Below are 27029 nucleotides of genomic sequence, written 5' to 3' on the forward strand. Positions count from 1 at the left end.
CTGCCACTCGACACGTGTACCACCGCCGAGGATCGCTCGAGTCGCCCAGTCCCCGGGAACCGACGGGAATCTATTCGTTTTCGCCGAACGTCTCGCCGTTTATTGGAAGTCTACTCGAATATCCGAGGGTCCGCGCGACGATTTCCCGGCGCCCCGCGGAAGCGACTTTAACGAGCGCCGGGCAATCGGAAGTATCCCCGGCGACCGTGGCTCGAATAGAAAGTCCGCGGGGATTCCCACGCGAGCGACGAGGAACGCCGCGTCGCCTCACGTATCGACACTCGTTACTGGCGATACGTTAAACAACGACGGAAATCGCCGCGACCGACCGCGAACACGCTGTTGTTGGTGTTTCCCTCAATCGGAATCTTCCGACGGGACGCCATTTACGTCTCGCTGGGAAGAATAACTCCGAAGGCAAGTTCGCGATTATATATAGTACACTCCACGGTTAAGATTATTAATAATTAGTAAATAAAACGGACCAGAAGTGTTTCGAGTTTGCTTATTCACACGCTGAACGCCGCACGGTTTCATAGAACGAAATACACAAAATGGAAGGAATATAATATTAAATCATTCGATTGAATTGCGTTATCATTAGACATTCATCTAGCTGATCACCGCATTACGTAGCATTATTTATAATATAGGAATATTTTTAAACAATCGTCGTTTAATTGATTGAATTGCGGTAATTCGATTCGGTTAGGCAACGCGTTAACAATGGATAACAAGAAAGAAATTCATAGAAGTAACCCAGCACGATACTTAACGTGTTCATTGTAAATACTACAACAGCGATAAACATAATAAAACGATTGTTGCTATATACGCGACACAAGTAAAACCGTGCAACTTCTACAACGGCGGTGCTCCGTTAAGGGTGAAACAAAGTTCGCAAGATTACCGAACAACGTTCTAACATTGGTTACCGAAACCGTGATCCCGCATTCTATTCCCGCGCGCCACCTTGTTTATCCATTCAACTCGTAAAGAAGTCCGACGTCGTCGGAACAAGAACCGAGGGCTCAGCGGCAGCAGCCGCGAGAACTGGAACGATCGCGAAAAATGGCTCGTTATCGGGGCCAGAATTGGCCATTAGCAGCGTTCGTTGCGGTGTAGCTTCGCTTTAAGCCGCTACTTTTTATCATCCGGCCGGCTAAAAGCATCGGGAAAAATAGCGGGGCAATTAGCTAATAAATAGCTGGTCCTGATGGCGAGCGAGGAGGAAAGGAAAGGGAAAAGGGAACCCGGACGCGTTGTTGTTGTTGTTGTTGTTGCTGCTGCTGCTGCTACTGCTACTGCTGCTGCTGCTGTTGTTTACTGAAACGTAGGAGGAGCGAGCGCGTCGTTGTTCGGTTTATACCGGGCTGTTTGCCGACGCCGGTTCTATATGATGACGATAACGTTAAATAACTCGTTACGAGCGCACCACTGGCTTCCACGATAATGCGGGCTCGGATCAGCGCGCGCCGGCCTCCGGGAAATCGCTTTCTATGGCTCGTTTTAGGTAACGCGAGGCTGCGTGCCTGTCCGCGTCGCGACGCACCCGTAAACGTGCATAATAGCGCCGGGAAATACGCGGGCTTCGATTAATACGGATATCGACGTTCCGCCGGAGTCTCGATGACATTCCCACTTCGGCCTCGACCTCGCGCGATCCGAACGAGCCGGCGCGGAAATTCATTCGCTGCCTTTTTAACCGGTCGCCGCTGATCCCCGGACTGCGCCGGGGAAAATTCTTTAACGATGGAAACGCGAGCCGCGAATGAAACTTGAATTCCATTTGAAAACAGATCGGACCCATTTGCGCGCTCGCTGGTATAATGTTCCGCGTTCCCGGAGATCGACTGATAGCAACCTTTAATTACAGAAACTTTCCTCGTTATTCGGTCGGGGGTACTGTACATTCCTTTTCGGCGACGGCGGGATACGTAATTGAAGCTGAAAACGGACGCTATTGGCGCGTGCCTGTTATATTGTTTAATATTTCGCACAGTAGACTAGCATCATTGTTGTTGGGTAATAATCAATAGCTATTGTAGCGTGTACACGTTTTTCATTCTGGAATCGGTCGCGTGTGCACTCTATTAGTGTATCGTTTTAACACCGGAAGTACCATACTGGTCGAAATGACATTTCGGGTTTGTTCCATTTGCAATTATTGCAATGTTGATTGATATTCCCCTGCGAAATTGTTGAAATCGTCGGATATCGAAATGATTGAAATCATCAATTATTGGAATTACCGAGTTCATGAATTACAGAAGTTATTTCTTTCTTAAATTTGAAATTAGCGAAATTAATCGATTAAAGTCTCGACAGATGCTCTCGCGGTTTCCATGGAGAAATTTCAGTGAAGTCAACTGTTCGCTGGTTTCTGTCTCAATATTTCGGAAAAGTGCGGACATTTCGATGTCTACGGGAGTATTAACATGCACCGCGTCTAACTCGAGAAGAAAGGTCGTCGCGTTCCGCGTTTTACGTTGGTTCACGCGAACCTCCGATTAATACGGCGAACGTGCCACGCGAAAGGTCGCGAGGAGCGCGACGAAACGGATCGAACGACGCCGCGGAAACGACGATACTTTGGTTGAATTAACAACCGCCGTTCCGCTGAGATTGAATTATTGAGTACCGTTGAATTCTGACGCAGTCCGACTACGAGGTTACTGGAAATCCATTCTCGACCGTCGACGCAAATAACGCTGTCACCGAACGGAAACGCCAACACCTATCGCGACTATTACTCGGTCACCGTGCGATACTCGCTTCCTTTTCGTTCCGCAATCCGTTTAGAAGTATTTAATATTACACAGTGCCGAGACAGTCGGCTGAATAATTTACGATCGTACGTTTGCGAGCGGATTCTGGCTCCATTCACTCTTCGATCTGAATTTAGACTGTTTATCAATACTTCATTCTTCCAGAAACACAGTCGCGTTTCAATTGATTCATACCTTAGATACTCCATTCCTTAATCTGCCGATGGCTATTATTATTCTTATCTCTATTTAATTCCTCATTAACGCATTTTGCAATGACTAAAAAGGCAACAGACGTTACTTCGAGAAATGATTGAAGGAACTATATTACCGAAACGTCGACTGGATTATAAATCAAACTGTCGATATATGCACCCTTCGAGTTTCCATATAGGAATTTCGAGAAACTAATTGAAGCTCAGCGGTTCCAGCGTCGAACCGTACAGAGCGATAAAGAGGAAGGTTCAAGAGTTGAACGTCCGATGACGTCGAGGATCTAGGTTCCCCTTTCATCAACCCTCGCAAAGCGTGATTACCCACAAATGAAAATCATCCTTTGCGCTCCGCAAAGGAGTTCATCCTCGAAACACGCAAAGCACGATCGTCACAGTTTTCGAAGTCGAAATCCAAAAGTCGGGAGCCGGCCAGAGCGAAAATAGAAATCTGGAGTACGGACGGCGGCTGAAGGTTGGATCGATGAGGAATCGAGAGGACGGTGCGTCCTCCTATTAATATTGGCGTACCGGCTGCAGTATCTCTATATCTCCATTGAGTATTCAGGGTGAGGCGACGCGTTTGATTGGCGCCTCTGGGGTCATTCCGATGGATGAATGGTTCCTCTGTGTTCGAGCCTCGTGTCACCCGTGGGTTTCCGCGGAAAAACTGGGGAGAAAGAGCGAGAGGGGAGGTAGTCAGAGGAACGAAAAGATAGAAGAATAGGGGGGGAAGAGAACGAGGTAGATCGGGGGCAGGGAAAAAATTGATTGGCCCTTCAGGAAGCTATCGCTATCGCGTCCGTGAACCAGGCCAGATACGTGCCCGGCCCGGTCTCCTCATTGTCCTACGGGCAGCGCGGCGTTCGACTAATTTCTACTCGACCCTCTTTTTCGCCGCTTTCATCCGGTCCCCCCGTACTTTCTCCCGCCGTTCGTCGGGCCTCGATTTATTTCGGGCCGCGAAGAATCCCCGGGAAACGGTGGAACGCGGAAATTGGAAAACGCCGCTTCGCGGGAAATAGACTGCTCGGCGACATCGCGAGGCAACGCGTTGCGAGTCGTGTGTTCCGGTAGCCGATTGAAAATTCTCGTTAGAAAATGCGGATATTTTAACACGAATCGGATTTTATAGTTCACTCGGTTAAAGGATTATTTGAGAACATTTATGTATTATAAGTAACGCGATATTCGGGTGGATCAACGTGCAATAGTGATGCAATTCAATCGGATGATTATTATATTTTTCCCGTTTCGTGTATTTTGCTCTATGAAGTCGAGCGGAATTCAATGTTAACCCTTTGCGCTCGGAAGTTTTTCGTTCGAAATATTTCAACGTCTCCTGATGAGACAGAGGGGATATTTTGTGAAACTAACTTGACGAGAAATCACACTTACATCGAGGGACACAGCTATTTTGAATGTTTCTCAAATTGATGCATTACACGAAGTTTAATATTAACCCTTAGCAATGTTATAACATTTGTTACACATTTAATTCCCTTCTCAGTACGAACTTTGTATATTTGGAAGATCTAATAATCTTAAGGTAGTTTTCTTAAAATTGAAATGTTTCATATTAGAACTGGTGCAATATTGGAGCCTACAGAGTTCAAAGGGTTAAGTATCAAATTTAATACTTTCACTGTATGGAATCAATTGGTGAGTGAGATAGTCACCTCTCGAGTGCAAAGGGTTAACTGTAGATTACGAACGTTGTTATGAATGAATCAGTCGATGAATGTTAGACGAGAACGCAACGGTGTGCAATGAAAGGGACAGATCCTTCGGTCGGTCGCGAAAACTGGGACATCCTTTTTAACGAGCATCGGGGACGGCCGATTCTCCGAGGGTCCTTTAAAGATCGGTAATTAGACAACCAGGTGTCGCGTTTCGAGTCTGCGCCCCTGTTTCTTCGCTACCCCACGGCCTCTACGATCTTCGGCCCATTGTCCGCTCGCGTATTCACCGATTCGATCACGCTAGGCTAACTCTTCTAACGAGCCGGCGCGTCGTGTCATTAACGATTCGCCGAATTCGGAGATCTCCCCCGTTCCACCGGGACAAAAGGGAGAGTGCGTCACAGGTGCGAAGACCGGACAACTTTTCGGACGGTTGAGCGTCCATGCCGGCGAATTGCCGATAGTTTTTCAAACGAGGCTCACCGAAACGACACCGAATAAGCCGAGTTTCGACTTGGATTCCCGGACAATGTCACCGGATTTTTGCTCCCGGCACCACTCCGAGTCTGTAATCCGTCGGTTTGTCGCTCAGCTCGGGGCGAATCTCATCCATCGGGATCTCCGGCGATCGATGAAATCCTTCGCGGCCACGGTGTCCATGAACTTGGCTGATCCCGATTTCCATTTCAATTCCACCGGAAACAGAACCGTTCGATCCTCCAGATATCTAGAACAGTGCGACGGTGATAAGACCGCTAGACGATTCTCCGCGGATCAAGCACGGATATTCGGATATTAACACGTCAAACGCCATGAAAATCTTAATCGTCTCCCCGTAGAGTTTCCCTTCCGTGGCAAAGAAAAGGAATTAACTATTTAGCGTCACAATCTTCGCATTACGCTATTATCATTTCAGATTGTCTCGTACGTTACGATTGTCACCTAGTCATTTAAAAGCGTCAGTCGCCAGCGACTACACGGCGCGTAAGCGTTAATGGACCGATCTTTCGAGAAGATTCAGCAAATAACATCCTATCGTATCCGAGGATCCCAGTCACCCGGAAAACTCGGTGATACGTTCGACTGCGGCAGAATTCGCGAAGACGGTAGAACGGCGCCTGGGAACGACAGCCAGAAGTACCTTAACGCGCGCACTTCCACAAATGGCAGCCGGACATTCCGACAATTCGGACGTCCTCCATATTTATCGCCGCGTCGGTAATGCGGCCGGGAAACTGCTCGCACGCGTCCCCCAAATGGCATCCAATAATTTACGCGTCCCCCCGGCAATCTCTGGCTTTCAGGGCGTCAGGAGAGCCATTCTCTTCCTTTTCATTTACCCCCGGTCTCGGGGCGGTCGCTCCTCCGCGAGGAGAGGGCCGCGACACGCATCGGGGAGCAGGAGAACGGAAAGGAGCCCGGACGGGAAGATGACGCCAGGATTTGTGGGACGGCGGCTCTCCGCGACCGCGCCGGCTTCATCGGCGAGCGTTGGATTCACGGTCCGATGGCGTTCCTCGTGGAAGCCAACGTCAAAGGGACGAGGGAACACGGACCTGCCCCGCTGAGAAGATGTCGGCTCTCTCACACGTGCAGGCGCGCGGCGGCCGATGCCAGGCCACGGGAGATCATACACGACGAAAACACGTGGTTTCGGGTTGGTTGAGCCCGGCCGGGATCGAGGCCGGGGCATCGACGGTACCGATACAATGACTGCCGCCACGCTTCACGGACTCCATCGCGGCAGCGTCGACCGAGTTCGGGAAATTGCTACCGACGGTGATTTACCTGGCTGCTCTCGCGCCGGGAGCCGCTCGGCCACGCAACGGAAGAACCGTCCGACGATCGTGTTTATATTTGATCGCGAAGCGGATCGGCGCCATTCATCGACACCGCTCGCTCTTGTAATTGGATCAGTCGGGCCTGCTCGTTCGCTCGAATATTTAGAAATATTGTTCGGTTACTCTTCCCCTCTTTCGTCTTCTGCTCTTTCTACGAGTTGTTAACGAGGAGTTAACGAATGCGTTAAAGTTTATCACGAGAGAACTACTTTCACTTGCTTCTAACCTCTGAAACGCGAAATAGGTATCGTTACTGAAGCATACAGCGCTAGATACGAAGCAGGAAGAGTCCAGGTCCACCGAGATAAATAAATTAGCGTCACAATGACGAGCAGGATCCAGGTTACAAAGTGTTGTCCCAAATAGACCGGAGTCTATGGTCTTCCGACACATTAGGCCCCGGACAAGTGTAGCCGGCCTAGCCGGGACCGCACAAAGGGGATGACAGCTTTGCAAACGGCGAACCAAAGGAAAGTTAATTCTTTTTATCCGAACATGGCCGCGCGTCTAAAGCGCAACGTATACAAACGTATAGAAGCGACCAGACAGCGTCGCTCGTAAGGAGGAGACGGGACGGTTTCTTTGAGGCGTCGACAGGACACCTGGCCGGCTCGATAATGGCGTCCCGCAGGCACCGGTGTTGCGTCCCGGATCCAGTTCCATCTATAAAGCCATGTCCATCGTACAATTATATGCTTCCGCTCGGTCGCGCACGCTCTGCCACACCTTCTCATCCCTTTGGTCCCCCTTCCTCTTCTTAAATTCGCTTTTCCCGCGTCCCGGCTCTGTCCCGCCGCCACGGGGATCGTTCCTCTGGGGCGGAGCCGCCGCGCGACATAATCGTCGCAGCTCCAGAATGGTGGCGACCGCATCGGCCGGCGCGGTCGAGGAATTCGGCCGCGGCGCGCGCTCCTTTGCCCGGCCGCGACATTTCATGAAAGCGGTCACCAGCATAACGGCAGCCGTCCCCCGCCGCGGCAGACCGCCACGCTGACGGTTTTATTGAGACGCGAGAGGTGTCCCCTTTTGTCGGCCGGAGCCCGGCGACAGGCCGCTTTCAGGCGGCCGCGAATTTCGCGATTCTCCTTTTGTCGATCGCGCCGACCCGGCGCACCCGCCGCGACGCTCGACTCTAGTGCCACTTAATGGTCGAGAGAGTGTGGAAATATTTGTCTCGCCTTTCACCCGTCTAACCGCGTCCCCGTGGAGCCCCGCCGGAATCCCTTGTTCGACGAGCCGCGCGTCCTTCCGTCTTCTTCGTGCTACCGGGGCGGATCGGAAGAACGAACGTTCGTTTAATCCCTTAACTGCAGCGGGACTAGTCGGATCAAGTGAAATGAGACTCGGTTAACCACGTTTCACCGTTTCATTTACAATTCCGCGAACTCCTCTCCAACGGTAACTTAAACACGCCGCGTTGATCGCGAACCTATAACGCCTCACGATAAATAACATCGATGTTTCCTACCGCGAATGCAATCATCGCGACATTCCGCTCGTCGGTGGTCGCGCGATCGATCGCGAAAGTGGATGCGAGGAGGGAAGAGAATGGCCCCTCGAATCGGAGGAACGATCGGTCTGCGAGCGCGTCCGCCTCTTGGTCCTTATTAATCTATGAATTAAGCTCCGTTTAATTCGCGGCAGGGTACGGCGAGCCCTTCGACGGCTTTCGAACGAGGGTCATAGAGCCTCTCGGCCTTTGTGCCGCTCGCGGAAGGAAAGGACGTCCTCACGGAGTCACGGCCCCGCATCTGGAGCCTCTCGAACCCCTTCGAATTATCCCCGAATTGGCCGTGTCAATGGAACCTTTAGCCTCGGCCCTTTAAAGGGAGAGAATCCACCGCGGGAATCCAATTACGCGATATCGTGGCTGCGGTGTACACCCGCCCGAAGATGCATCATCCGTGATCCTCGAGGACAACGGACGCGCGGAAGGGGTTGCCGAGCCTAGCAGGAGGAGGAGGTGGGGGAGAGGGCGGGCGACGGCTCGGGCCCGAGACGAGACGTCGAGGGGCTTTTGGCGAACGCCAGCTCGGTAACCGGCATCCCTGTCCCGATGGAAACGGTCCATGGGCCAAGCCAGGTGAGAGTAACGCGCATCTCACGCTGTCCTGACTCCATCTGCCTACGAGGCGCTGCCGTATCGTCGCCGGCTGGCTCCTGTATCTCGCGAGAAATATCGCGCTATCATCGACGCCATCGAACGATCCCATTTTCCCTGCTCCCGCGAGAAACAAAGGTGGAAGATGTTACACGCAAACGAGTCCAACGCGGAGAGCAACGGACACTTCTCCATTCGATACACAGATTTTCTTTGAACCTACTCGAATTCTACTCGAGAACGCAAATGATTCTAGTTTTCGTACGCTTGCAGTTCGTTTCGTACGAACTGATACGAATTGAATAACACGAAGACAGGCATTCATGAGAAACGTATGAAAAAGAAGTCTCGATGGACGTTACTGTTGAAGTTAAATCGAATGTGCACGTGTATCGTTGAAGACGTTGATTTCCTTCGTTGCGTGATTCTGTAAAACGCGCGTCTAAGGACGGTATCCGTGTGTAATCAAATTCTCGGCTCTAAATCTCTCTAAAATCCAACCATTAAGTCGAGGAGTACTCCGCCGCCTGTTCGGCACGGATCATTGGCCATCGAGGATCTCCCGCAGTTCCGTCGACCCGTCGACGGTCGGGAGACCCGTGATAAATCGCTCATCGGCGGATTGCAGGCGCTCCGCACATTTTCTTAGGCTTTTTACGTCAAGACGGAGGCGACGCTTCTTTCCGCGGACGAGAACCGTTCCGCGTTATCGACGCCGTAACGCATCCTCCTGAAATGTTAAGAGCGTGCCCGTTACCGAGGGCCGTTACTGCAACTCTCGCGTGGTCCCGCTCGCAACTTCGATATTACGTGTGCGGCCTCGTGAACCCTCTTGCTCGCGCGAATTCCTAAACGTCGCTGGGGAAACTTCGCGCGAGTTTTCACCGTTCGCGGAACAACCGGAAACCGTGTCGAGTTGCGACGGCTGTGTCGCGCGCGTGTACGAAGGTGACGTTATTTTTTATCTTTACGCCTTACGACTGAGTTTCCTGTTCGTTGCTGTTGCTTATTGCTTAATTATCTAACTATCTTGCTACTTTCAGCTTAGGAACTGAATCACGCTCTTCTATTTTCGTATAGAAACATTCTGAATATCGTTCTATCTTTCTATTTCTAAGCAGGTGGCGATAAAAATAGATATGAGTAATTAGAAGGAAGACGAATAAGTAAACTTCATTTGATTCTACGAACAGATAGACTGACAGTTTTCGATAGTACACCAGAGAAGCGTCATCGAAACGACTCTTAAAATATATACGCTACTGAACCCATCGATGGAATAACTCGACAAATAGAAATATATATCCGACAGTGATCAATCAGGAATTACTTTGTTCTAGATGTATCGTTAATACCGATTCGATGTAGGAAGGAAGTCGATTGGCAGGCTCCAGGACAAGCGCCAGCGTCGAAAACACGATTAACACGCATCTAGCAGGGAGAATGTCCAGAATTAACAACCCCTTCTCTCAGGAACCACCTTTTTCCGTCTGAAAAATACAAGAAATTTTAATTAAACCACCTAAATCACTCGGCGAATGCTCCGGTTTCGTTCCTCGCTCGCTAAAACCCTTAAGACGACCAGCCGAGAGATCTCCAACGCGATCCGCGCGGCAGGTTCCAGGCCGCGCTTTCGCTACCGCGCGCAACGAGTCGACGGCTGCGATACCGTCGGCGTTTAACGCTGGCCGACGATCGATCCCCGCGATCGATGACGCTTCCCGTGGTTCGTGACGAGCCAGAAACCGACGGTTACCCTGGATCAACGATGCCGCCGGGTTTCGCCGGAATTTTCGTGGAAATTCGCGCAGCCCCGCCGAGAGTCGATTGATTTCATTTTCTCGCGCGTATTTTCGCACGGCGGAGTGGCTCGTATTTCCAAAACAGACCGCGCGCATCGACAGAGAGAGCCGCGTCCGCCTGTCAGACGCAGAACGCATTAGAACGCCGTATAAAGACAAACCTCCATCTTCCCAACCCCTCTAAATCTCGAGAAAAATTAATTTCGCCCGATGTCCCGATACAGGAATCATCTCGCAGCATGAACAAAAGACAGCTCGCATGTTCCAGGTACTAATGGACTTGAGAAACACAAGTGAAAGGGAGGTGGGCGGTAAAGTGGTTGCTAGAATATGAAAACAGACGTCCCGAAGCTTTCGCTACCAGCGTCATATATTTGTGACGGTTGTAATCCTATATTTTACATAATGAGAATAAAATGAATGCTATAGATATCGTTATTAGAAATTATGAACTACGACGTTATACTTAGGAACTGAATGACTCGTTCGTTCCATTTTTCTAGTATCTTATTTAGAAGATTCATTGGACTGAAGAAAATATAATTGAAAATGAAAGTAATGCTATGGATACTCTTACTAGCAATTACAAACCACGTTATACTTAGGAACTCAACGACTCGTTTCAGTTTCATTTTTCTAATGTCTTTAGAAGATTTAATGGATCGAAGAAAATATAATTGAGGAGCCCGTCACCGAAACAAGCACCGGTAGCGAACGTGTTAAGGAGCAAAGGAGACCAGCAGCATCAGGATTGTTGGTAAAGAACGAACAGAGAAGAGGAAGGGAGAGGAAGCGATAGCGGTAATGGGTAATGAGAGGTGCTCCGAATTACGAAAGAAACGATGCGCCGAGGATCGGTGCCGTTGTACTCGTCTCCCTCGTTCTCGGATTCGGTCCCAACCCCCGATCTCCCTTAGCATCTTCATCCCTTTCGCTCCAGTTGGCTCCGCGCAGGCAGCCGCTCGCCTCGGTTCGGCTTTTCTTCCGACCCGGCGCGGCGCGGCGTCTAACCGCCCTCCGTCACGGGGGTAGGGGCGGAACGTCTCGTCGTTTTGTTCGCGGCATCCGAAGCGGAGCCTCCTCGGACACGCCGGAATCTTCCGCAGGGGAGCTTCACTCGAGGAATTAATTTCCTTTGTGAGCTTTCAAAGAGCGCTTAGTGCGGTTGCTTTCGAGAATGACGAGAGGTTGATTGTAGCGCTCAGGCAGCGGCCCATCGGCTCTAGAAGAAGACGGAGGAACCCCCTTCTCCGCGCGCCGTGCACAGGTTAGCGAATAACTTTTAAATACGATTAAGATTGTTGCTAAGAGGATGATATTCGGCGACCATTCATGCCTTGCGGGCGTTTTCCGCTCTTTTCTGGCGCTAGATGAGGCGCGGCGGCTCGGAACACGGAGAAAAGATTCGATACTCTTCCGCCATCTTCGGGTACCTGACGGCGTGGCACGCTTGTTATGTTCCTCGTTATACGAACCATCGATTTGTTTGGACTGTTTAGAGGAAGCACTCGTGAACTTACTAGGCTGGAAACTGAATGTCTGCTGAATGTAGTAGATAATTGCCACGCCGAGCGATAAATGTAAAACCGGATGCTGTCGTGCGAAATGAAAGAAAATATTGACCACTATCGTCGCTTAAAGGCAATTTAAATATTTGGTTTCGGTGTACACAGGCGCACGTAAAATGTTATCGATGATAATTGCACCAAAGCTCGTTCAGATCTGACGTAAGTGAATTGAACAATAACATCTGTTAGTCATTACATAAGATCATTTTAGATTGATTTAGTTCAATTTAGTGTTTCGATAGTTTCAATAGTTTTAATACGCTTCCTTAGAAATACCGAAGCCCTCGTCGCATCTATGAAAGCTCCACCAATAAAAATCAGAGTCGCCCCCGACAGAATTCGTCGCACCTCGTTCGATCCCGTCTCACCGCGGATCGTACTCCATCCCGACAACTTCAGCTTCATTCTCTCGTTCACGCGCGCTGCGCGTATTTCGCCGACGAAAGGAACCATCGAGTTGCGCTCGATGCCCGATCGATTACGGGTCTAGACGGTTGCCGAGTCCCTCCGAATAAAAGTTTCCCCCGGGCGCATTCCTGTCGTGCCGTTAAGATACGCTTCCGGAAGCTATCCGGATAAGCGATAAGTCCGGAGCGATCGGTTTGCGGTTCCCGGGTTGCGCGGGAGGGCTGGAGAAGAGGGGTGGCTCGCCAGGCATCCGAAACCGTGAATGAGACGGCATCAGCGCCGTTCACGCGGGCGTGTCGCTGGATTGCTTAATTTACCATGGAACCCGCCGGCGACGGGGATCCGACCGGGAAACGGTGGGATGGGGCACGGGCTGCGACCGAGCGTCGCGAGCCGCGGGCGCGGTTTAAAAACCGGCGGATTGATATCGACATTCAGGCGAAATCGGCCGGGAGAATCGCGGGAACAGGGATTGCCGGTTCCGATCGAATCGCGGATCAACGGAGCGCACCAGTATTTACACGGCGGAGGATGCTCGACGGTTGGGAAAATATTTCTCGCGGTCGGTGCGCGATCGCGAAGAAGAATCGCGGAAAAACGGGGCGTCCTAACTGCCGCGAAAGAGTCCCGGCTCTTTGAAATATCTCCGGAAGCTGCCGGGGAACGCCGGCGCGGTACTTATACGCGTTCGGCCGGCTCTCGGGAAGCCGGAGGAACGCTGATCCGCGGACTTGTACGGTTATTCGGCGGAACCGCGAGTATCGGGAAAGCATTACGCCCGATGGAAGGATCGCGGCGAATTCATAATTCATCTCGGCCCGCCGCGGAACGCCTTCCGAGCCGTGCACTTCCGTGTTTACGCGTTCACCCTCCGCGACCCTCGCGCCGCGCCGAATGAGAACCTCCGGGAGACATTCCCCCCTCGCCGAAGAATTATTGCGGACGACGATCTCGCGATCGCGCGACGTAATTGCGAGCGGTGGGTTATTAATTCGTCATTCGTATCGGCCGCGACGTTCGACGGGGATTTATCATCGAGCGGGAAGAAAAGAGCGACGCGTGCTGCTCGGTTTTCAATGAAATCGAACTGGGTAATCTGGGAGTATCTGTGTTAGAAATTTGCCTGTACGCATCGATGTATTAGAGTAGTCGTCCATCGGTGCGCATTTTAGATCTTTATCTTCTTAATCGTCGCTGGTAGCTAGCAACGCGGAGGATCTTAGTTCAAGGGATGTTTACCCCGCGAACCGTGGATGTACAGCGAATTACGGGACGAGACAAAGGGAACGCGGAGACAAAGGGTCGCACGGATGGTTGCTTTAAGGACAATCGGGGAAACTTATCTAGAGAAAGTTCTCGCGTTTCGTAAACGGTCAGGCGCCCCTAATGCCCGGAGCCAATCGGGGAGTCGGCGAAGCTTCCGTCTGAATTAGGATCGATCGAAAAAACGTTTGTCCGGGGAACCAGCTGGGGAGGATCCTGCTGCGCGCTCTTTGACAGCGAAGCCTTTAAAAGCAACCTGTTGAGGCGTTGCATAATCGCGTGTCGTCTTTCCTAGATACGCGTACACTCGTTCGACGTCAATTCCGAGCGGAACCGGTCGATTTCTAGCGCCAGACAAAAGCGAGCGACGATGATTGAGTCGCGACTGCGGGGAGGGCAGTGGATTTTCAAAGAGCGAAAATTGGCCGGCGAGGCTGCCTGTAAAGCCGCGACCGCAGTGCGGGGATTAGTTTCGGTCCGATCGGACAGTGGCCGGGATTAAACGGCACTTTCTAATCGTTAAACAAACCCCGGCGAGCCGAGTGGAAAATTGAATGTGTAAAATTCTGTGGAACGGGCTCGATCGAGCGTTCGTAGCTCTGTCCGGGGGCAGCGACGGTCGCGGAGCGGCGTCAAAGGAAACGCTGCAAGTCGGGGCAGGGCAGGGTGCGCGAGGAAAAACGATGTTTAATGGGAAACAGAAACGTTGAGGACGACGCGCGGCGCGGCGTGCTCGACTCGCTGGCGCGACCAATAAACCGCGAGCCTGTCGATTGCAACCGGCGCGAGGCCGATTGCGAAATCCGTCGCGATACGATAATCGGCCGATATCAAAGGATCGTTCCGGCCAGGTGCAACTGCATCGGTGCATGTGCAACGGACAGCGGTCGGCTGGCTGACTCGCGCTCTCGAGCGTGGTTCTCTGCCGTTCATTACGCACGGATCGCCGCGTTCTGAACTGACACTCGGCCCGAACGAAGCGCGCCGCGCGTCGATACGGCCTCGTTGCGTTCTTGGCGCCGAGTTCGCCTCGGTTTATTACGAAAGTATCCGCGCAGTTCGCATAAATTAACGCGTTATCCGCGTCGCGGCCTGTCGACGAGCTCGGTTAAGCGACGGAAGGCGTTCGACCGTTGAATGATTAACAGGACCTATCGAGCGGATAAATTGACTTTTTGAAATTCTGTAACCAGAGAGTGTGTCGAGGCTTTAATTGACTCGTCGTTCGGTTGACGTATTGCTGATTTGTTTAACGGTTCTTCGGAGAAACGTTTCTTTTTGATAACTGGAAGGTGAGATTAGGGATGAGCGGTTCTGACTCGCCTGGTAGTTTTAGAGGATTGGTCTTTTAATAGGAGTATCAACCTTTGAATCTCTGTGGAACGATTCGACGAACAAGGGAATCGAACGCGAAAATTCTACATTCATGGAACTTCGTGAGTAGAGTAAGTCAAGAATTTCGAGAAGCTCGAATGAGACCACCCCTTAAGGAAAACGCAAACTCTCCCGATTATCTTGAGGACACTAAGAATTACCAAGAAAAGGTTTCAACAAAAAACACATTGTTCCACCATGCCGACAACATTCTACTTTGCATTTTCCAAAATGAACTTCGGCGCAGAGGAAACTGCGATATATTAGGTTCGACTCACTCGCGCGAAGTTTCACATTTCGAATTCCCGAGTTCGATAACTTCCCTTAGCAGCCTGGATTCTTCTCAACTCCCCGAATTAATAGGTAACTCGATCGATTCGGTCGTAAGTACCGCCGACGACACGAGGATCGTAAACGGGCGCGCGGAAAGACATCGAAAGGATTTCCCGCGGGGTTCAGCCCGGGCCTGGCGTAATTTTCGAGGCGGGTGTACACGACATCGGAATTCGGCATCCAATTTTCCCCTCTGTAATCTCAGACCGGTCGAATCAAAGCTCGTTCCCCGACGCTCCGCGCCTCTGCACGCCTCTTAGCGCGCAGAGACGCGGCGGGTGCATTATCGAATTAGTCAGTGCCCCTTTGATTCCGGCGCTCTCCTCTCGACGGAACGATACGTACAGAGGAGCGGCGTGCGCGCGCGCGCGCGAGTACAGCCGCGAACAGACGGGGCCGGCAAAAAGAGAGAGATCGAGGGGTCGTTAGGTCGCCGGTGTTGTTTTACGAAGGCCGGCCCTTCGGACACCTCCGGTCACTTCGCTTCCCGTTTGCCAGCCGTAGGCGACGCCGCGTATCGCATCGCCCCGCTGGCGATCCTTTCATTAAGGCGACCGATCAAAGGGAGCCAGGACCCTCCGCGACCAATGGCGGCCGTTCTCCCGTTGCAACTCTTCCCCTAATAATCGTTTCAAAAGATCGCGCGCGACCGTGCTCGCGTTCGCCGCCACAAAAGCCGGCGCGCGAAGGAAACCGCGCGACGGATGAAAGAGGGACGCGCGGTCTCTGCGGCCTGGGACAAAAATGCCGGCGGATAAAGGGCCGGGAAAATCTCGGCGACGCCGCAGTCGCGCGATTATCGAGCACTCTCTCTCCTCCGCCGCCGCGTTTTCATCCGGGCGAACCTGTTTCGCGGAGCTTTTCAAGATTCTTCGGATTCCAGCCGAAACGGGGAGCCTCCCCCTCCCTCGCGTAGATTAAGCTCGCGTTTCCACGAGCGCGAGCATTCGCTCGGCCCGGGGTGTCTTTCGAAGGGCCTTTCAGGGCGCATCGCCGGCGCGGACGCGCGGCTTCCGGAGCCGGCGAGCCTTAGGGTCGTTGCACCCTCCGCCGACGGATCGGCCGTTTCAGTCGGCAGCGTTTAATCTTTAATTTATTCTAATTACCCGCGAGATTACCTCCTCCGTCCGCGCCCGGGAAGACGCTGTTTTCGAGGGAAAGAGTTCGAGACGCCACCGTGACCCGAGACCTAAAGAATTCATCGGATGGGCACGGGGGCATTGCCGCTGGGCTCTCGGTTCGTTTTAAGGTGGAAGCCTCGTTCTGGCGGCTCGGAAATTAACAAAGCCGACGGTAGCAGCCGAGTCGCGAACACAGGCTCCGGCAGGAACGCGCGTGAACTCCGTTCTTGCTCGTCGGTTGGCTCCGCGAGAACTCGTTCGATCGGTCGGGCGCGCCGACGTACGCGCGTAAAGAAATTCTCCGCTGACTCCCCTCGCACCGAGGATCTTCGCGGAAGCTTCCCGCGCGAGGCGTTCCCTCGGAGAGCGCGTCAAGTTCGCGTTTCCACGCGCGACGAGTTAGACGCGCTCGAACCTCTGGGGGTCGCGGCGCGCCTGGAGCGGGCCCTAGCCTCGCAAACTTCATAAACTCCTATTTAAATCCATAATTATTATTAACCTCGTTAGCCGCGAAGGGCGCGGCGAAAATGAGAGACCTTCGGAGCGGCGCGATGATCAAGCCGACGAGAAGCGAGCGTCGCAGGGAGCGAGAGGCCGGGTTTCAGGGTCGCGCGGTGTCTGACGCGTTAAACGATACACCCTCGCCCTTTGATTCTTTGTGCGGAGCGAGAAAATTGAACCCCCACCCGGCGCAGGCGTGCCATTAGGTCGTACGCTTTCGCCGAGTAGGCCGGGGATTGGTTCCGTCGGAGAAACATGTCAATTTACACGCACGCCGGGTAGCGAGCGCCGCGAGGAGTCGGCTAGGACGCGGGAAATCTTGCGGACCGTAATGGAAAACGCGAGGGAGACGGCGAGGGGAGGACGGAACGAGAGCGAGCCGCCGATCCCCCGGAAATTACCGTCGGTCTCGATGCCCGCCGGCTGCTCCTTTCGCCGGGACACCGCAGGATCGAGGTCCCGCGGACCGTCCGCGTCCAAAGCGCGGGACGGCGTTGAAAGATCCGCCGGGCGCCGCGGCGCCGCGGTCTCGGCCGAGGAAAAACGAAGCCTCGAAGGCAACAGCCTTGCTGGAAGCAGCGGCGAGCGGCCGGCCGGCAGCCCGCAGACGACTGTACGGGCCCGAGGCTAATTATCGCTGGTTAATTAACGCGCGTTACGAGCTTCCGCGTGTGGTCGTCGTTCGTTATCGTCGCGGGGCAATCAAAAATTCGGCCCGTCCCCCCGGCGTCGGGCCACGACCGGCGATCGCGAGAGAGGCCCGATGTAAATTGCAACCTCCCGACGATCGTTACCACCGCTGTATATAATTCCCTCTCGCTTCTTTTTTCTTCCTCCGACCCCGTTCCGCGTCTCTCGGCGTTCCTTGTCGCTTCGATTTTTCTAGTCTTTCGCGTCCCCTCTTTTTTCCTCCCTTTTCATCTCCCTCCTTTCGCCCCTCGTTTGTTCCGCGAGCCGAACGCTCGCGTCGCTGCCGCAATATTGCGTCGCGAGATTTATAGGCGGACCGGGCGGGAAAAAAAAAATGGGGGAGCGGGAGGACCGGCAACGCCGTGAATCCAGTGCGAATCGACGGGCTTCCGCGCCCGTGCATTACGGCCCGTCCAGGATATCGATATGACAAATAAACGGACGAAATCTCTCGTTTCAAAGCTTTCTCCGCCACCCACTCCACATCGAACTGCCGAGCCCGCTATCGGGTTTAACTAGGCCGCCTGGCACTACCAGCCCACCCGGGCACACTGAAATCCGCGACGAGAGGATACGCGAGGATTTCCCGTTCGATTGCACCGGCAACGAGACTCCCGCGGAATTATGCCCCGTAGCGGCCGGACTTTGCGATCGTTGCGCGTCGAACGCTCGCCCGAGGAAGATCCGCCGTGTTACGTCTTCGTTATTAACGCTAGGCTTACCGGGTGCCTCGATTTCGCGCATGGTGAAGTCTGGAAACATTATTTGGTAAACGTTTGGTCGATCGATGCAATCGTACGAATATCTGTACTAATAGTCTATTTTTAGACCTCAGATTTCGAGGATCTAAACGAACGAACATCAAGCTTTCTGGGAACAGTAGAATAAATTATACATCAATGAATCTAGCGTTTGCGCGTCGATGCGCGTCTGTCCCGCGTCGCGTGTTTCTTACAATCAGGGTATCAACGGTTCATTAGTTTTTACACGTTCACTGGTTTCCGGTGTTCAGAGGGCTGCGTGATCGGTGGACCTACGCATTTTCGGAATCGGCAATTAACGCTGGCGCACGGTCGATCGGTCTGGCACGCCGGGAAATAAGTGATCGCGATCAATTACGATGCAGGCTAACGGGACAACCGATTTGAGGTTTCATTAACTCGAGTAAATTCGGCGGGCGTATTAAGCGCGCCTATATGCTCGCGCCGAGTGCTTTCCGCCGTTTCTGCTGGTTCTCCATTATTCGGGAATGCTTTCAGCGGTAATTCGAGACTAGGGAGAACGTTCGGCTGCAATTATAAACGCGCTGCGCTAGATCGAATTTGAACGCGTCCGGCCTTCTATAGGCCTAAGCATCGCAGTCCCGCGGGACCTGCGAAACTACCTCGAGCAGATGCGATACGCGAATTGTCTGTTCCGAGCGCAGTGTGCTCTACATAATTTCGACATCTTAATCGTTCCTCTCGTCTGTTATCGAAGAAACACAAGGCTCAGAGGTATCGAGAGATTTCAGTGTGATCGAAAATGTACGCGCGTCTTTCCAAAGGCAGAATGAATTCAGGATTCGCGATAGTAGTCGATAAATTACGCTTTCCTCGCATTTTTTCGATACGTTCTAAGGCGGGTACGTTCCGATGAAATACGTCGCCGAGACAAATGGCGGCCGCGAGATCGCGATAACGCGTTATCCCATACGAGGAATTCATCTTCCGCCGAATTCCGTTGCGTTCCGCCGCGATTCGTTCTATTCGATAGACTCAACGATCCACGAATAAATCCTTCGACGCGCAGATTTATCCAGGACCCGCCGTTCTCAGCGATCGTCGCGGATTTGCCCGCGATCTTTGTTCCACGAACCATAGAAACTACCGATCCTCAGCCTCGGAGATCTTCGGATAACCGACTCGCTCGCGTCGGGGTTTCGAGCGGTCTTCTTCTTTCAGGGTCCGATCCGCGGCGGAAAATACTCGCGGTCCCGACTTTTAACGGAGCGGCGGTTCTCTGTGTCTGGCGAGCGTTGCCGATCGAAACGTTCGCCGCGTGATTATCGAAATGCACGGTTCCGGTGGCACGCGAAATCAGACGGGCGGGGCGCGCCGAAAACTGGTCGGGGTCGGAGAATGCGTTCGAATATTGCGCCGAGTTCCTACGCGCGGCAAATATTCTAACCGCTCGCCGCCCGATCGAAATAATTCACCGTGCAACGTGAATCCGAGCTTTTAACCGGGAGAGAGGTCCGCGCCGAATGCGGCCGAGCCGGCCCGGCGAACGGAATTGTTGCGATGCCGCTCGATAAACAAGAATACCCGTAGAATAATCCGCTGATTGACTTCCATTTCGATTTCCTGCTGCCCCGGCCCCGCGCCGCCGTCGAATTCGCCCCCGCAGCTGTTTTTTCGACGCAGAAAAACTCATTCCCAATGAATGTTAATTGAATCCGCGGTTCATCGGGATCGCGTTCATTTCCGGAAGTCAGATTTCGCCGGGCGAGGGGCGGACCGGGGCGGCGGCCGGCTATCGTTTTCGGGCGGCCCCGACGAGCGCGTTTCGGGAACTGACTAATTTGCTGATGCCGTGCAGGCCGCGCGTCGATATCATCGACGGGAACATTAACGACCCTTCGGCGAAATTTGCAATTTCGCGAAGTGGACTTCTTTCGTTCCGATTACATTCGTACCGACGACGCGGGCTTCGTCGGCGTTATTCCGATCGACGGGCGGGCACGTCGATAACGGCCCGGACCGATAACGATGTCCTCTTAGTCGCGATTTTATCGTCAAAGGGATAAAGAATACGCGTATCCCCGGTCAACGTATTTATACTGCTCGCCTGTCCTCGTACTCTTCCGTTCCTCCCCCGTTTCTTCTGTACCTCGATACAATATTTTTTGCTAATTACTCCGGTCGTTTTCATTATCAACGCGAGCGCCGTTACTCCGGGCGGAGAGATGTCGATTCCAGTTCGAAACACGGAACGACTCGCCTTCTCCCCGATGCCGCTGTAATTGTTCAGCTATCGGGGACGTCGAAGTGTAATTCTTTCGAACGGAGAATTATTTAAAACGGAATTCAAACGAAAAAAGGCATGGAGGGCTATTAGGGGAGAAGGGAAGCCTGTAATATCGGGGCGACTTCGAGGAAGTTACGTCCTTTAAGGACAGTGAAAACAATGGACAGGGGAAGCTTCGAAAGCCGCTTATAGGGCACTCTAATTAGCGGCAGCGTTAAGATGACAGGGGAGAAAAATTCCAAAAGAAAGAGGTGAAAGCGGGTCCGTGGATGTGCCGGAGGTAGGCAGATACTTGAACGCGCTCCTCTCCTTTCTCATCGCGACACGATGGGCCGGTCTCTTCAACGCAAACGCGAGCCTCGCGTTTATCGAGCAGATACACTGTGGACCAAAAGTTTCCGATCTTCGCCCGTGTCGAACGAGCGCAATTCTATCGTAGAGCGAAACTGGTTTCCGATTCGAGTACTCTCGAAATCGGCCGTTCGAATATTTCCTCGCTCTTTCGTCACGATTATACCCGGCGTTGATTCGCGTAATTAACGAGCGTATCTCGACATTCGTCGGTTCGCCGAGCAATTCGAAAGTTTCGGTCGGCAGTGTACAGCACGGGCCGCGGAGAAATACGCGAGGAAGCCGAGGAAGCTCGATACTAGACGAGCTCGTTTGTTCGCGGAACGGCGCGCTTTATTTTATCCGCGGACCGATTGTAACTGTTTCTCCTCGGCGCCCGATTACAGCCGGCAACGTTCCCGATCATTTTTCAAATTCTATACGGCACGTTCGCGGAGACGGGCGCGCGCGTTTCCTTGGGAACCGCGGCAGATAACATCCCTACCTCCTCGAGAGTTAGGAAAGACAAACAGGCCTCGGCGAAAGAAACTCTCGCGGTCGATCCGAAGAGGAGCCCGACGTCGGAATCGAAAACGTATTTAGGGGTCGAGAGAAGGATTCGCATTATGGAAACAATGGATCTCGTCCCGGTGAATAGTCGATTTGTCCGTGAACGCGAGACGAGCGGCGCGCGTCTCCCTTCGCGCGGACGGAGTTTCGACGCCGGGGAGTTTAACACTTGACCTACCGAGCAGTTCAACTGACTTTCGAGAGTTCCTTACGGAAAATTCGAGGCTGCATGCATTGAGACGTTAATTCAATTACAATTAGATTGTCGTATTGTTGAATGAATTTCTCTAATCATTTCTTAGAGACACATCCGTTATCTTCCTAATTATTGGAAGGAGACGTCGAGCCATTCCGTTCCTTCTGGTAGTTTTAATGGTAATTTCGAAGATATTCTCGAATAAGTAATTGTCGATAACTCTCTAATTTCGTGAATGTTGTGGTCAAGACGGTACTTTTCCATAGAAACTCCCGTGTTGCCGTTAATGAATCAATACATTCGCATAAAGTTAGAGATCTAATTTATATCAGTACCAAAATTAACTGTTGAATTTCCGCCGGACCACTAAATTTCACAATCGAGTTTCACCTTTCCAATAATCCGACAACGATCGTAGCTCGTCCGATTCGCTTTCGTCTTTTAATTACCGGATTTTCCGGTCGTCGTACTTTACGCGCGCGGGCCGTGGAAAACAAGAGCCTGCAGGGTGCGGTCGCGAGACCGTTAGAAGCGATTCGTCGATCGAACGCGGCAAGCAAGAAAAGATTCATCCGAGCGCACGGGGGTGGGCGCGAGACTTTACTTACCTTATTAGTTTCTTCGCGGGCGTTAGTCACGTTGAAGAATCGTGGCGGAAGTAACGAGCGCTCGTAAAATTTCGTTCGGGGTCTCCTCGGGTGGGGAGGTTTCCATTCGTTAGGCGGGCAATGGTTGCTCGCACGGGGAAGATTTGTTCGAGGAGATCGGAACGCGGCGATTCCAACGGTTTCCGGCGTGCAGCGGATCCGGGCGCCGGGGAAATATAGTGGCGATCGTACGTTAACGCCCGCCGGGGTGAACGCGGACCCTAATCGGCGGGATCCTCTCGCAAAAACTACCCCCAGGATTGTCCAGTTCGACGTCCGGCCGGAGGATCGACGCTCCGGCGAAAGGAAACAAACTTAACGGCATTTCCAGCCCCGAGAGCCACCCGGCGTCCACTAACCTTTGTCTCCCGCTACGTCGATCCCGTCGTCAATCTGATTTTCCCCGCCCCCGTGGCACCGTCCGTTCGACCGGGTAAAATCCTTTGAACTCCATCGGCCGCGGCGCGATGACATTTCGTTAATTACACTTTAAGTTCGGCCCGGTCTCCGTCCGACGAGCGGACGGACCCATGGGCGACCAATGGAAACGGACGTTTCCCGCTCGATCCCTGATTCAACCTCCTCCTCTCTTCTTTCCCTATTTTCCCCGCAAGAATCACCGGCAAATGGCCGTAACGTTCCGCGAGCGCCGGGGACAGAATTGTTCTCAGGAATATTATGCCGGCGGAAGGCTGTCCCCCGGCGAAACCCGTCGAGAATTACACGGTAATTACGGTTCGATCGCGGGACTGTCGGCGTATCGAACAGAGAATAATGAAATACGCCGGGAGGCTCTTAAGGAAAGAGAACGCGATCGGAAAATCGGGAATCGACTGCCGGACGGGGGTGGCCGGTTCATCCGACGCGATAAAAATTCCGCGAGGTCCGCCCGTTGTGCCGTGGTAATTTCACAGGTGACTCGATTTTACGGCGGAGCCACGTTTCATCGGCGCCGAACAGCGCGGTCCGTCGAAAGGGGTGAAAGATGGGGAAGTTCCGACGGCGCGGCGGCGTTCTCGTTCGCCGCGGCGCGCGAGCGAGAATTGATTCTCCCGTATCGACGGCTGGAAATTATAATCCCCCGCGATTTTCGGGCTTCGACCGGACCGGCGCGCTCGCCGTTGTTTCGCAACCGGCGTTCGAAGGGCGGTCGGGTTCGCTCGGACACGTACCCTCGATTCTCGAGATACGAAATGCAACCGTGGCCTTCGAGCTTTATTTCGGTCACGTCGCGGCACAATCAAATGTGCGGGCTGCGTGGCGGCCGCCGATACAAAAACACCGACCCGACTTCTTCCTCGGCCCCGGCGAAACTTCTCCCTCCGGCCACCCCAGGGCTGGCAAATAGAAAAACGATCGTGGCCGCGGGAAAGTTCTCCGGCGAGAAGGGCGAAGCGGCGGGCGGCGGGAGTGTGGGCGGCGACCGGTCTTTAGAGGCGCGAAAAATCCATCGGCACGATCGCGCTCTTTCAGCTGCAACCCCTTAATCTGGAGACCGATGGATCAGCGCGGGGTTGGGCCAGTCTAAAAAGGCTCGACTTCTCCCGGCCGGGGGAAACTTTAGTAATATCCCAACGTGTTTCCCGGCAACGTTATCGCCGGCCGTTCGTTCGAAATTTTCATTCCTCGAACTTCCCCGGCGACTCCAATTTTTCGTCGCGCTAAATGAACTCCGCGACGAGGCGACGGCTTTTGTCTTTCCGCTCTCCGCGCTCGAGGCCCGGGAGGGGGGCAGGGCGGAGAAGAGAACTCTCCGGTGGTTTCGATCGGTCCGATGATTTAGCGCCGATCGGGGAGGAAAGAACGGGGAAAGGAAGCGTGGCCGTCTCGCTGGAAGCTTTTAGAACCTATTCGAGCCCGATTCTCCTCCCATCGCGTGCACGGCCGGCGCGTCGGACGGTACAAGCAAGTTATTACGCACTCGAACGACGCCGAGCCGGCTTCAATTCCAAAGGACGTGTCTAATGGTAAGCCTCTTACGAGGAATAATTAAACGTGGACCGTCCGAACGAGCCAGCTACGGGGGAAGATCGTCGACCGAAGCAAAACAGGGACGCCGCCTAACGTAAGAGGATTCCCCGATTACCGTCGAGTGACCGAACCCTCCGACGAAAAAGCCTTCGATCGCTATCAAATATTGAAGGCACCGCTGATAATTAATCGCTCGTATCACGGCCGCGACAACTGGATCGCCGCGACGGTGGAAAATAAATCTGCGGCGGTGACCGATTCACGGGAAGTTCCTTCTCGTCTCCGGGAGAAAGGGGATCGGTCTAAGAAATTAGAACGCCGGGAGAAAGGGGAAAGGGGCGGGGGAATGGAGAGAAGACGAAGCGTCGCGGCGCAGCGACATTAATTTGCGATCCGCGCGCATAAATCGGCGTTAGGACGAGCGTCTGCGAGCCCCTCCGTGCCAAAGGAAGGAGAAAAAAGGAGGAAAAGGAGAACTCGGGCGTGTTTACTTCATCAAATCCTCATCCGGCGGAATGCCGACGAGGAGGGGGACGGCGGCGGCGCGGGGAGGACGGATCGACTCTTCCCGTTGGCGCGGAAAATTGACAAACAGCCGGAAAAGTGAGTGGAGAAAATGAAAGGACGGCACACGGGTGGGCGGAGGTGGCGCGAGGCGCGCCGCGGCAGCGCTCCGCTCGCGGGGAGAAGGAAAAGGTAACAAATGGAACGGAGAAGGATAAACGGATAGACGACCGAGGCGGCCCCGAGCCACCGACCGCTTCGAGCGGCGGCAGTAAATTACAAAATTCATCCGTCGGTTCGTCGCTACGGCTCGAATTCGGGAGCTTTATCCGGCCATCGATCTGGCCGGCTTGGCGCGGCAATAGATTTCAAGAAGCTTCGAAGACAACCCTTTCGCGCGAATGGCCCCGCTATTACGATCGCGAGGAGACGCCGATTGAAAGAGGGAAATTTCAATTGCATCCGGCATAGCTGCGAGCGCGCTCGTCTGCATTCAAGATAGAGAGGCGGAGAGGCTTTGTTGTTGCCAAAAATCTGGAAATTCGCTAGAAAGATCAAAGCTGTTTGGATATCCGGATCTTTATTGTACGAGAACGCGAATTCGTCGGTGCACGCGACTCTTTGGAAACCGAACGCGGAGCCGCTCGATGCTGTTCACCGCGTTTCTCTTTTGAACGTATTCCCGGTCGTACCGAATCTCTTTTTGACACGTTGAATGCCATGGTCGCCGGTGACCCGCAACCGGTTCGAATTACTATAGTTCGCTGAATTGAAGGGCGATTACTTGAGAACGTTTCTATATTATAAATAACGCTACCAAATGCGGTGACATTCAACTACACGAACTCGCAATAGCAACACAATTCAAGCAGATAATTGAATATTATACCTTTTCCATTTTGTGTACTTTGCTCTATGAAGTCATCTTAAGTCGTGTCTTAATCTCGACGGTCGTTTCCGAGGAACTGGGTTAAAATGGAGCACACGGCGATCGGCGGGATAATTTCGGAGTTCTCACGTTCGAGTCGCCGGCAGCCATTGAACCATCAACGGAAGGCCGCGGCGCTGGGTCCGATCTCGATAAACAAAAGGACCTTCGTCCCGATCGCTGTCACGTCGATAGGGGAGGAAACCGGACGACTCCGGGGGATAAAGGGGCGCGCACGTCGGAGATCGTCATACCGAGTGAAAAATAAAGGGGTCTGGAGAAGAGTGTCCCTGCAAGATAAATGAACCAGCTGGCGTCACGGGTGAAGGGTACGCGACCGGTGAATACATTTCCTGCGAGCGTATACAGGTAAACACACGTGACTGCGCCGAAGAAATGCCCCTGAACGCCGGCGTCCACTACCGGCGTCGCATACCTAAGCGCCGTCTCGTCGTCCAATACGCAACTTAAACCACCCTATTCACCCCATGGACGATTTCCGATGGCAGCTTCGGCGAGTGGTCGAGCGCTCTCTTTGCACCGCGTTTTCCGCATTTCAAGATTCGGAATAAATTCACATCGAATTTCGTGATCCTCGGATTCTATTAAGCCGACGAGTAAGTTCCGCCCATTGCATCACAGCTCGTCCGACGTAATATCAACGGCTGTGAATTCTTACAAGAGTGACTTCCACGAACGGTAACGCGACTGTTAGAAAGGGTGTCCCGTCTAGAAGAATTCATCGCACCCTTAACTGTCTCCCGTTCATCGAGAACCCTCGCCGCCTATTCCCGCGACACAGTCGAACAATGCGAGAACACAATAGACGGAACGGGTCTAGAATTCCCAATTTCGAAAATTGGACCGCGGAAGGGTTGACGTCGGACACAAAGGTCGCTATCCCTGTTCCCCGCGGAAGAAAGGAACGCCGTTCCCCGTTAGAACGATCGCGTTACATCTCGCTGGTACTCGTTAAACACCGAAAAGGTCGGTGGATCCCCTCGTCCTCTTACGGCGACGTCGCTAATAATAACGCCGCTGTATAATAATAAAAACGTCGGGGCTGCGGCGCGACCCGTGGATTCTTCCCGGTAACGATCCTCATCCTCGCTTCACCCTTCGCTGCTTACCTGTCCCCGTCGATTCGCCCGGCCTCTTCCGTTCGGCTCCCACGAAACGAAGTTAAACGACAGCGGCGAAGCTCCTCGAG

The 27029-nt window shown here is 53.1% G+C and overlaps 1 long non-coding RNA gene across 1 annotated transcript in view; it reads right to left on the minus strand.

Annotated features, from left to right (window-relative positions):
* Positions 1–5260: 5260 nt before the first annotated feature.
* Positions 5261–27029, minus strand: part of LOC116423813 (uncharacterized) — a 141604-nt gene continuing 119835 nt past the window's right edge. Inside the window, exons 4-5 of the long non-coding RNA XR_004234323.2 lie at positions 9960–10094; positions 5261–5389 (exon numbers count right to left, since the gene is read on the minus strand). This is a non-coding gene — a long non-coding RNA (uncharacterized LOC116423813). The remainder of the gene's footprint in view (positions 5390–9959; positions 10095–27029) is intronic.

The sequence above is a fragment of the Nomia melanderi genome, chromosome 8, assembly GCF_051020985.1.
Source record: "Nomia melanderi isolate GNS246 chromosome 8, iyNomMela1, whole genome shotgun sequence".
NCBI classification, from domain to species: domain Eukaryota; kingdom Metazoa; phylum Arthropoda; class Insecta; order Hymenoptera; family Halictidae; genus Nomia; species Nomia melanderi.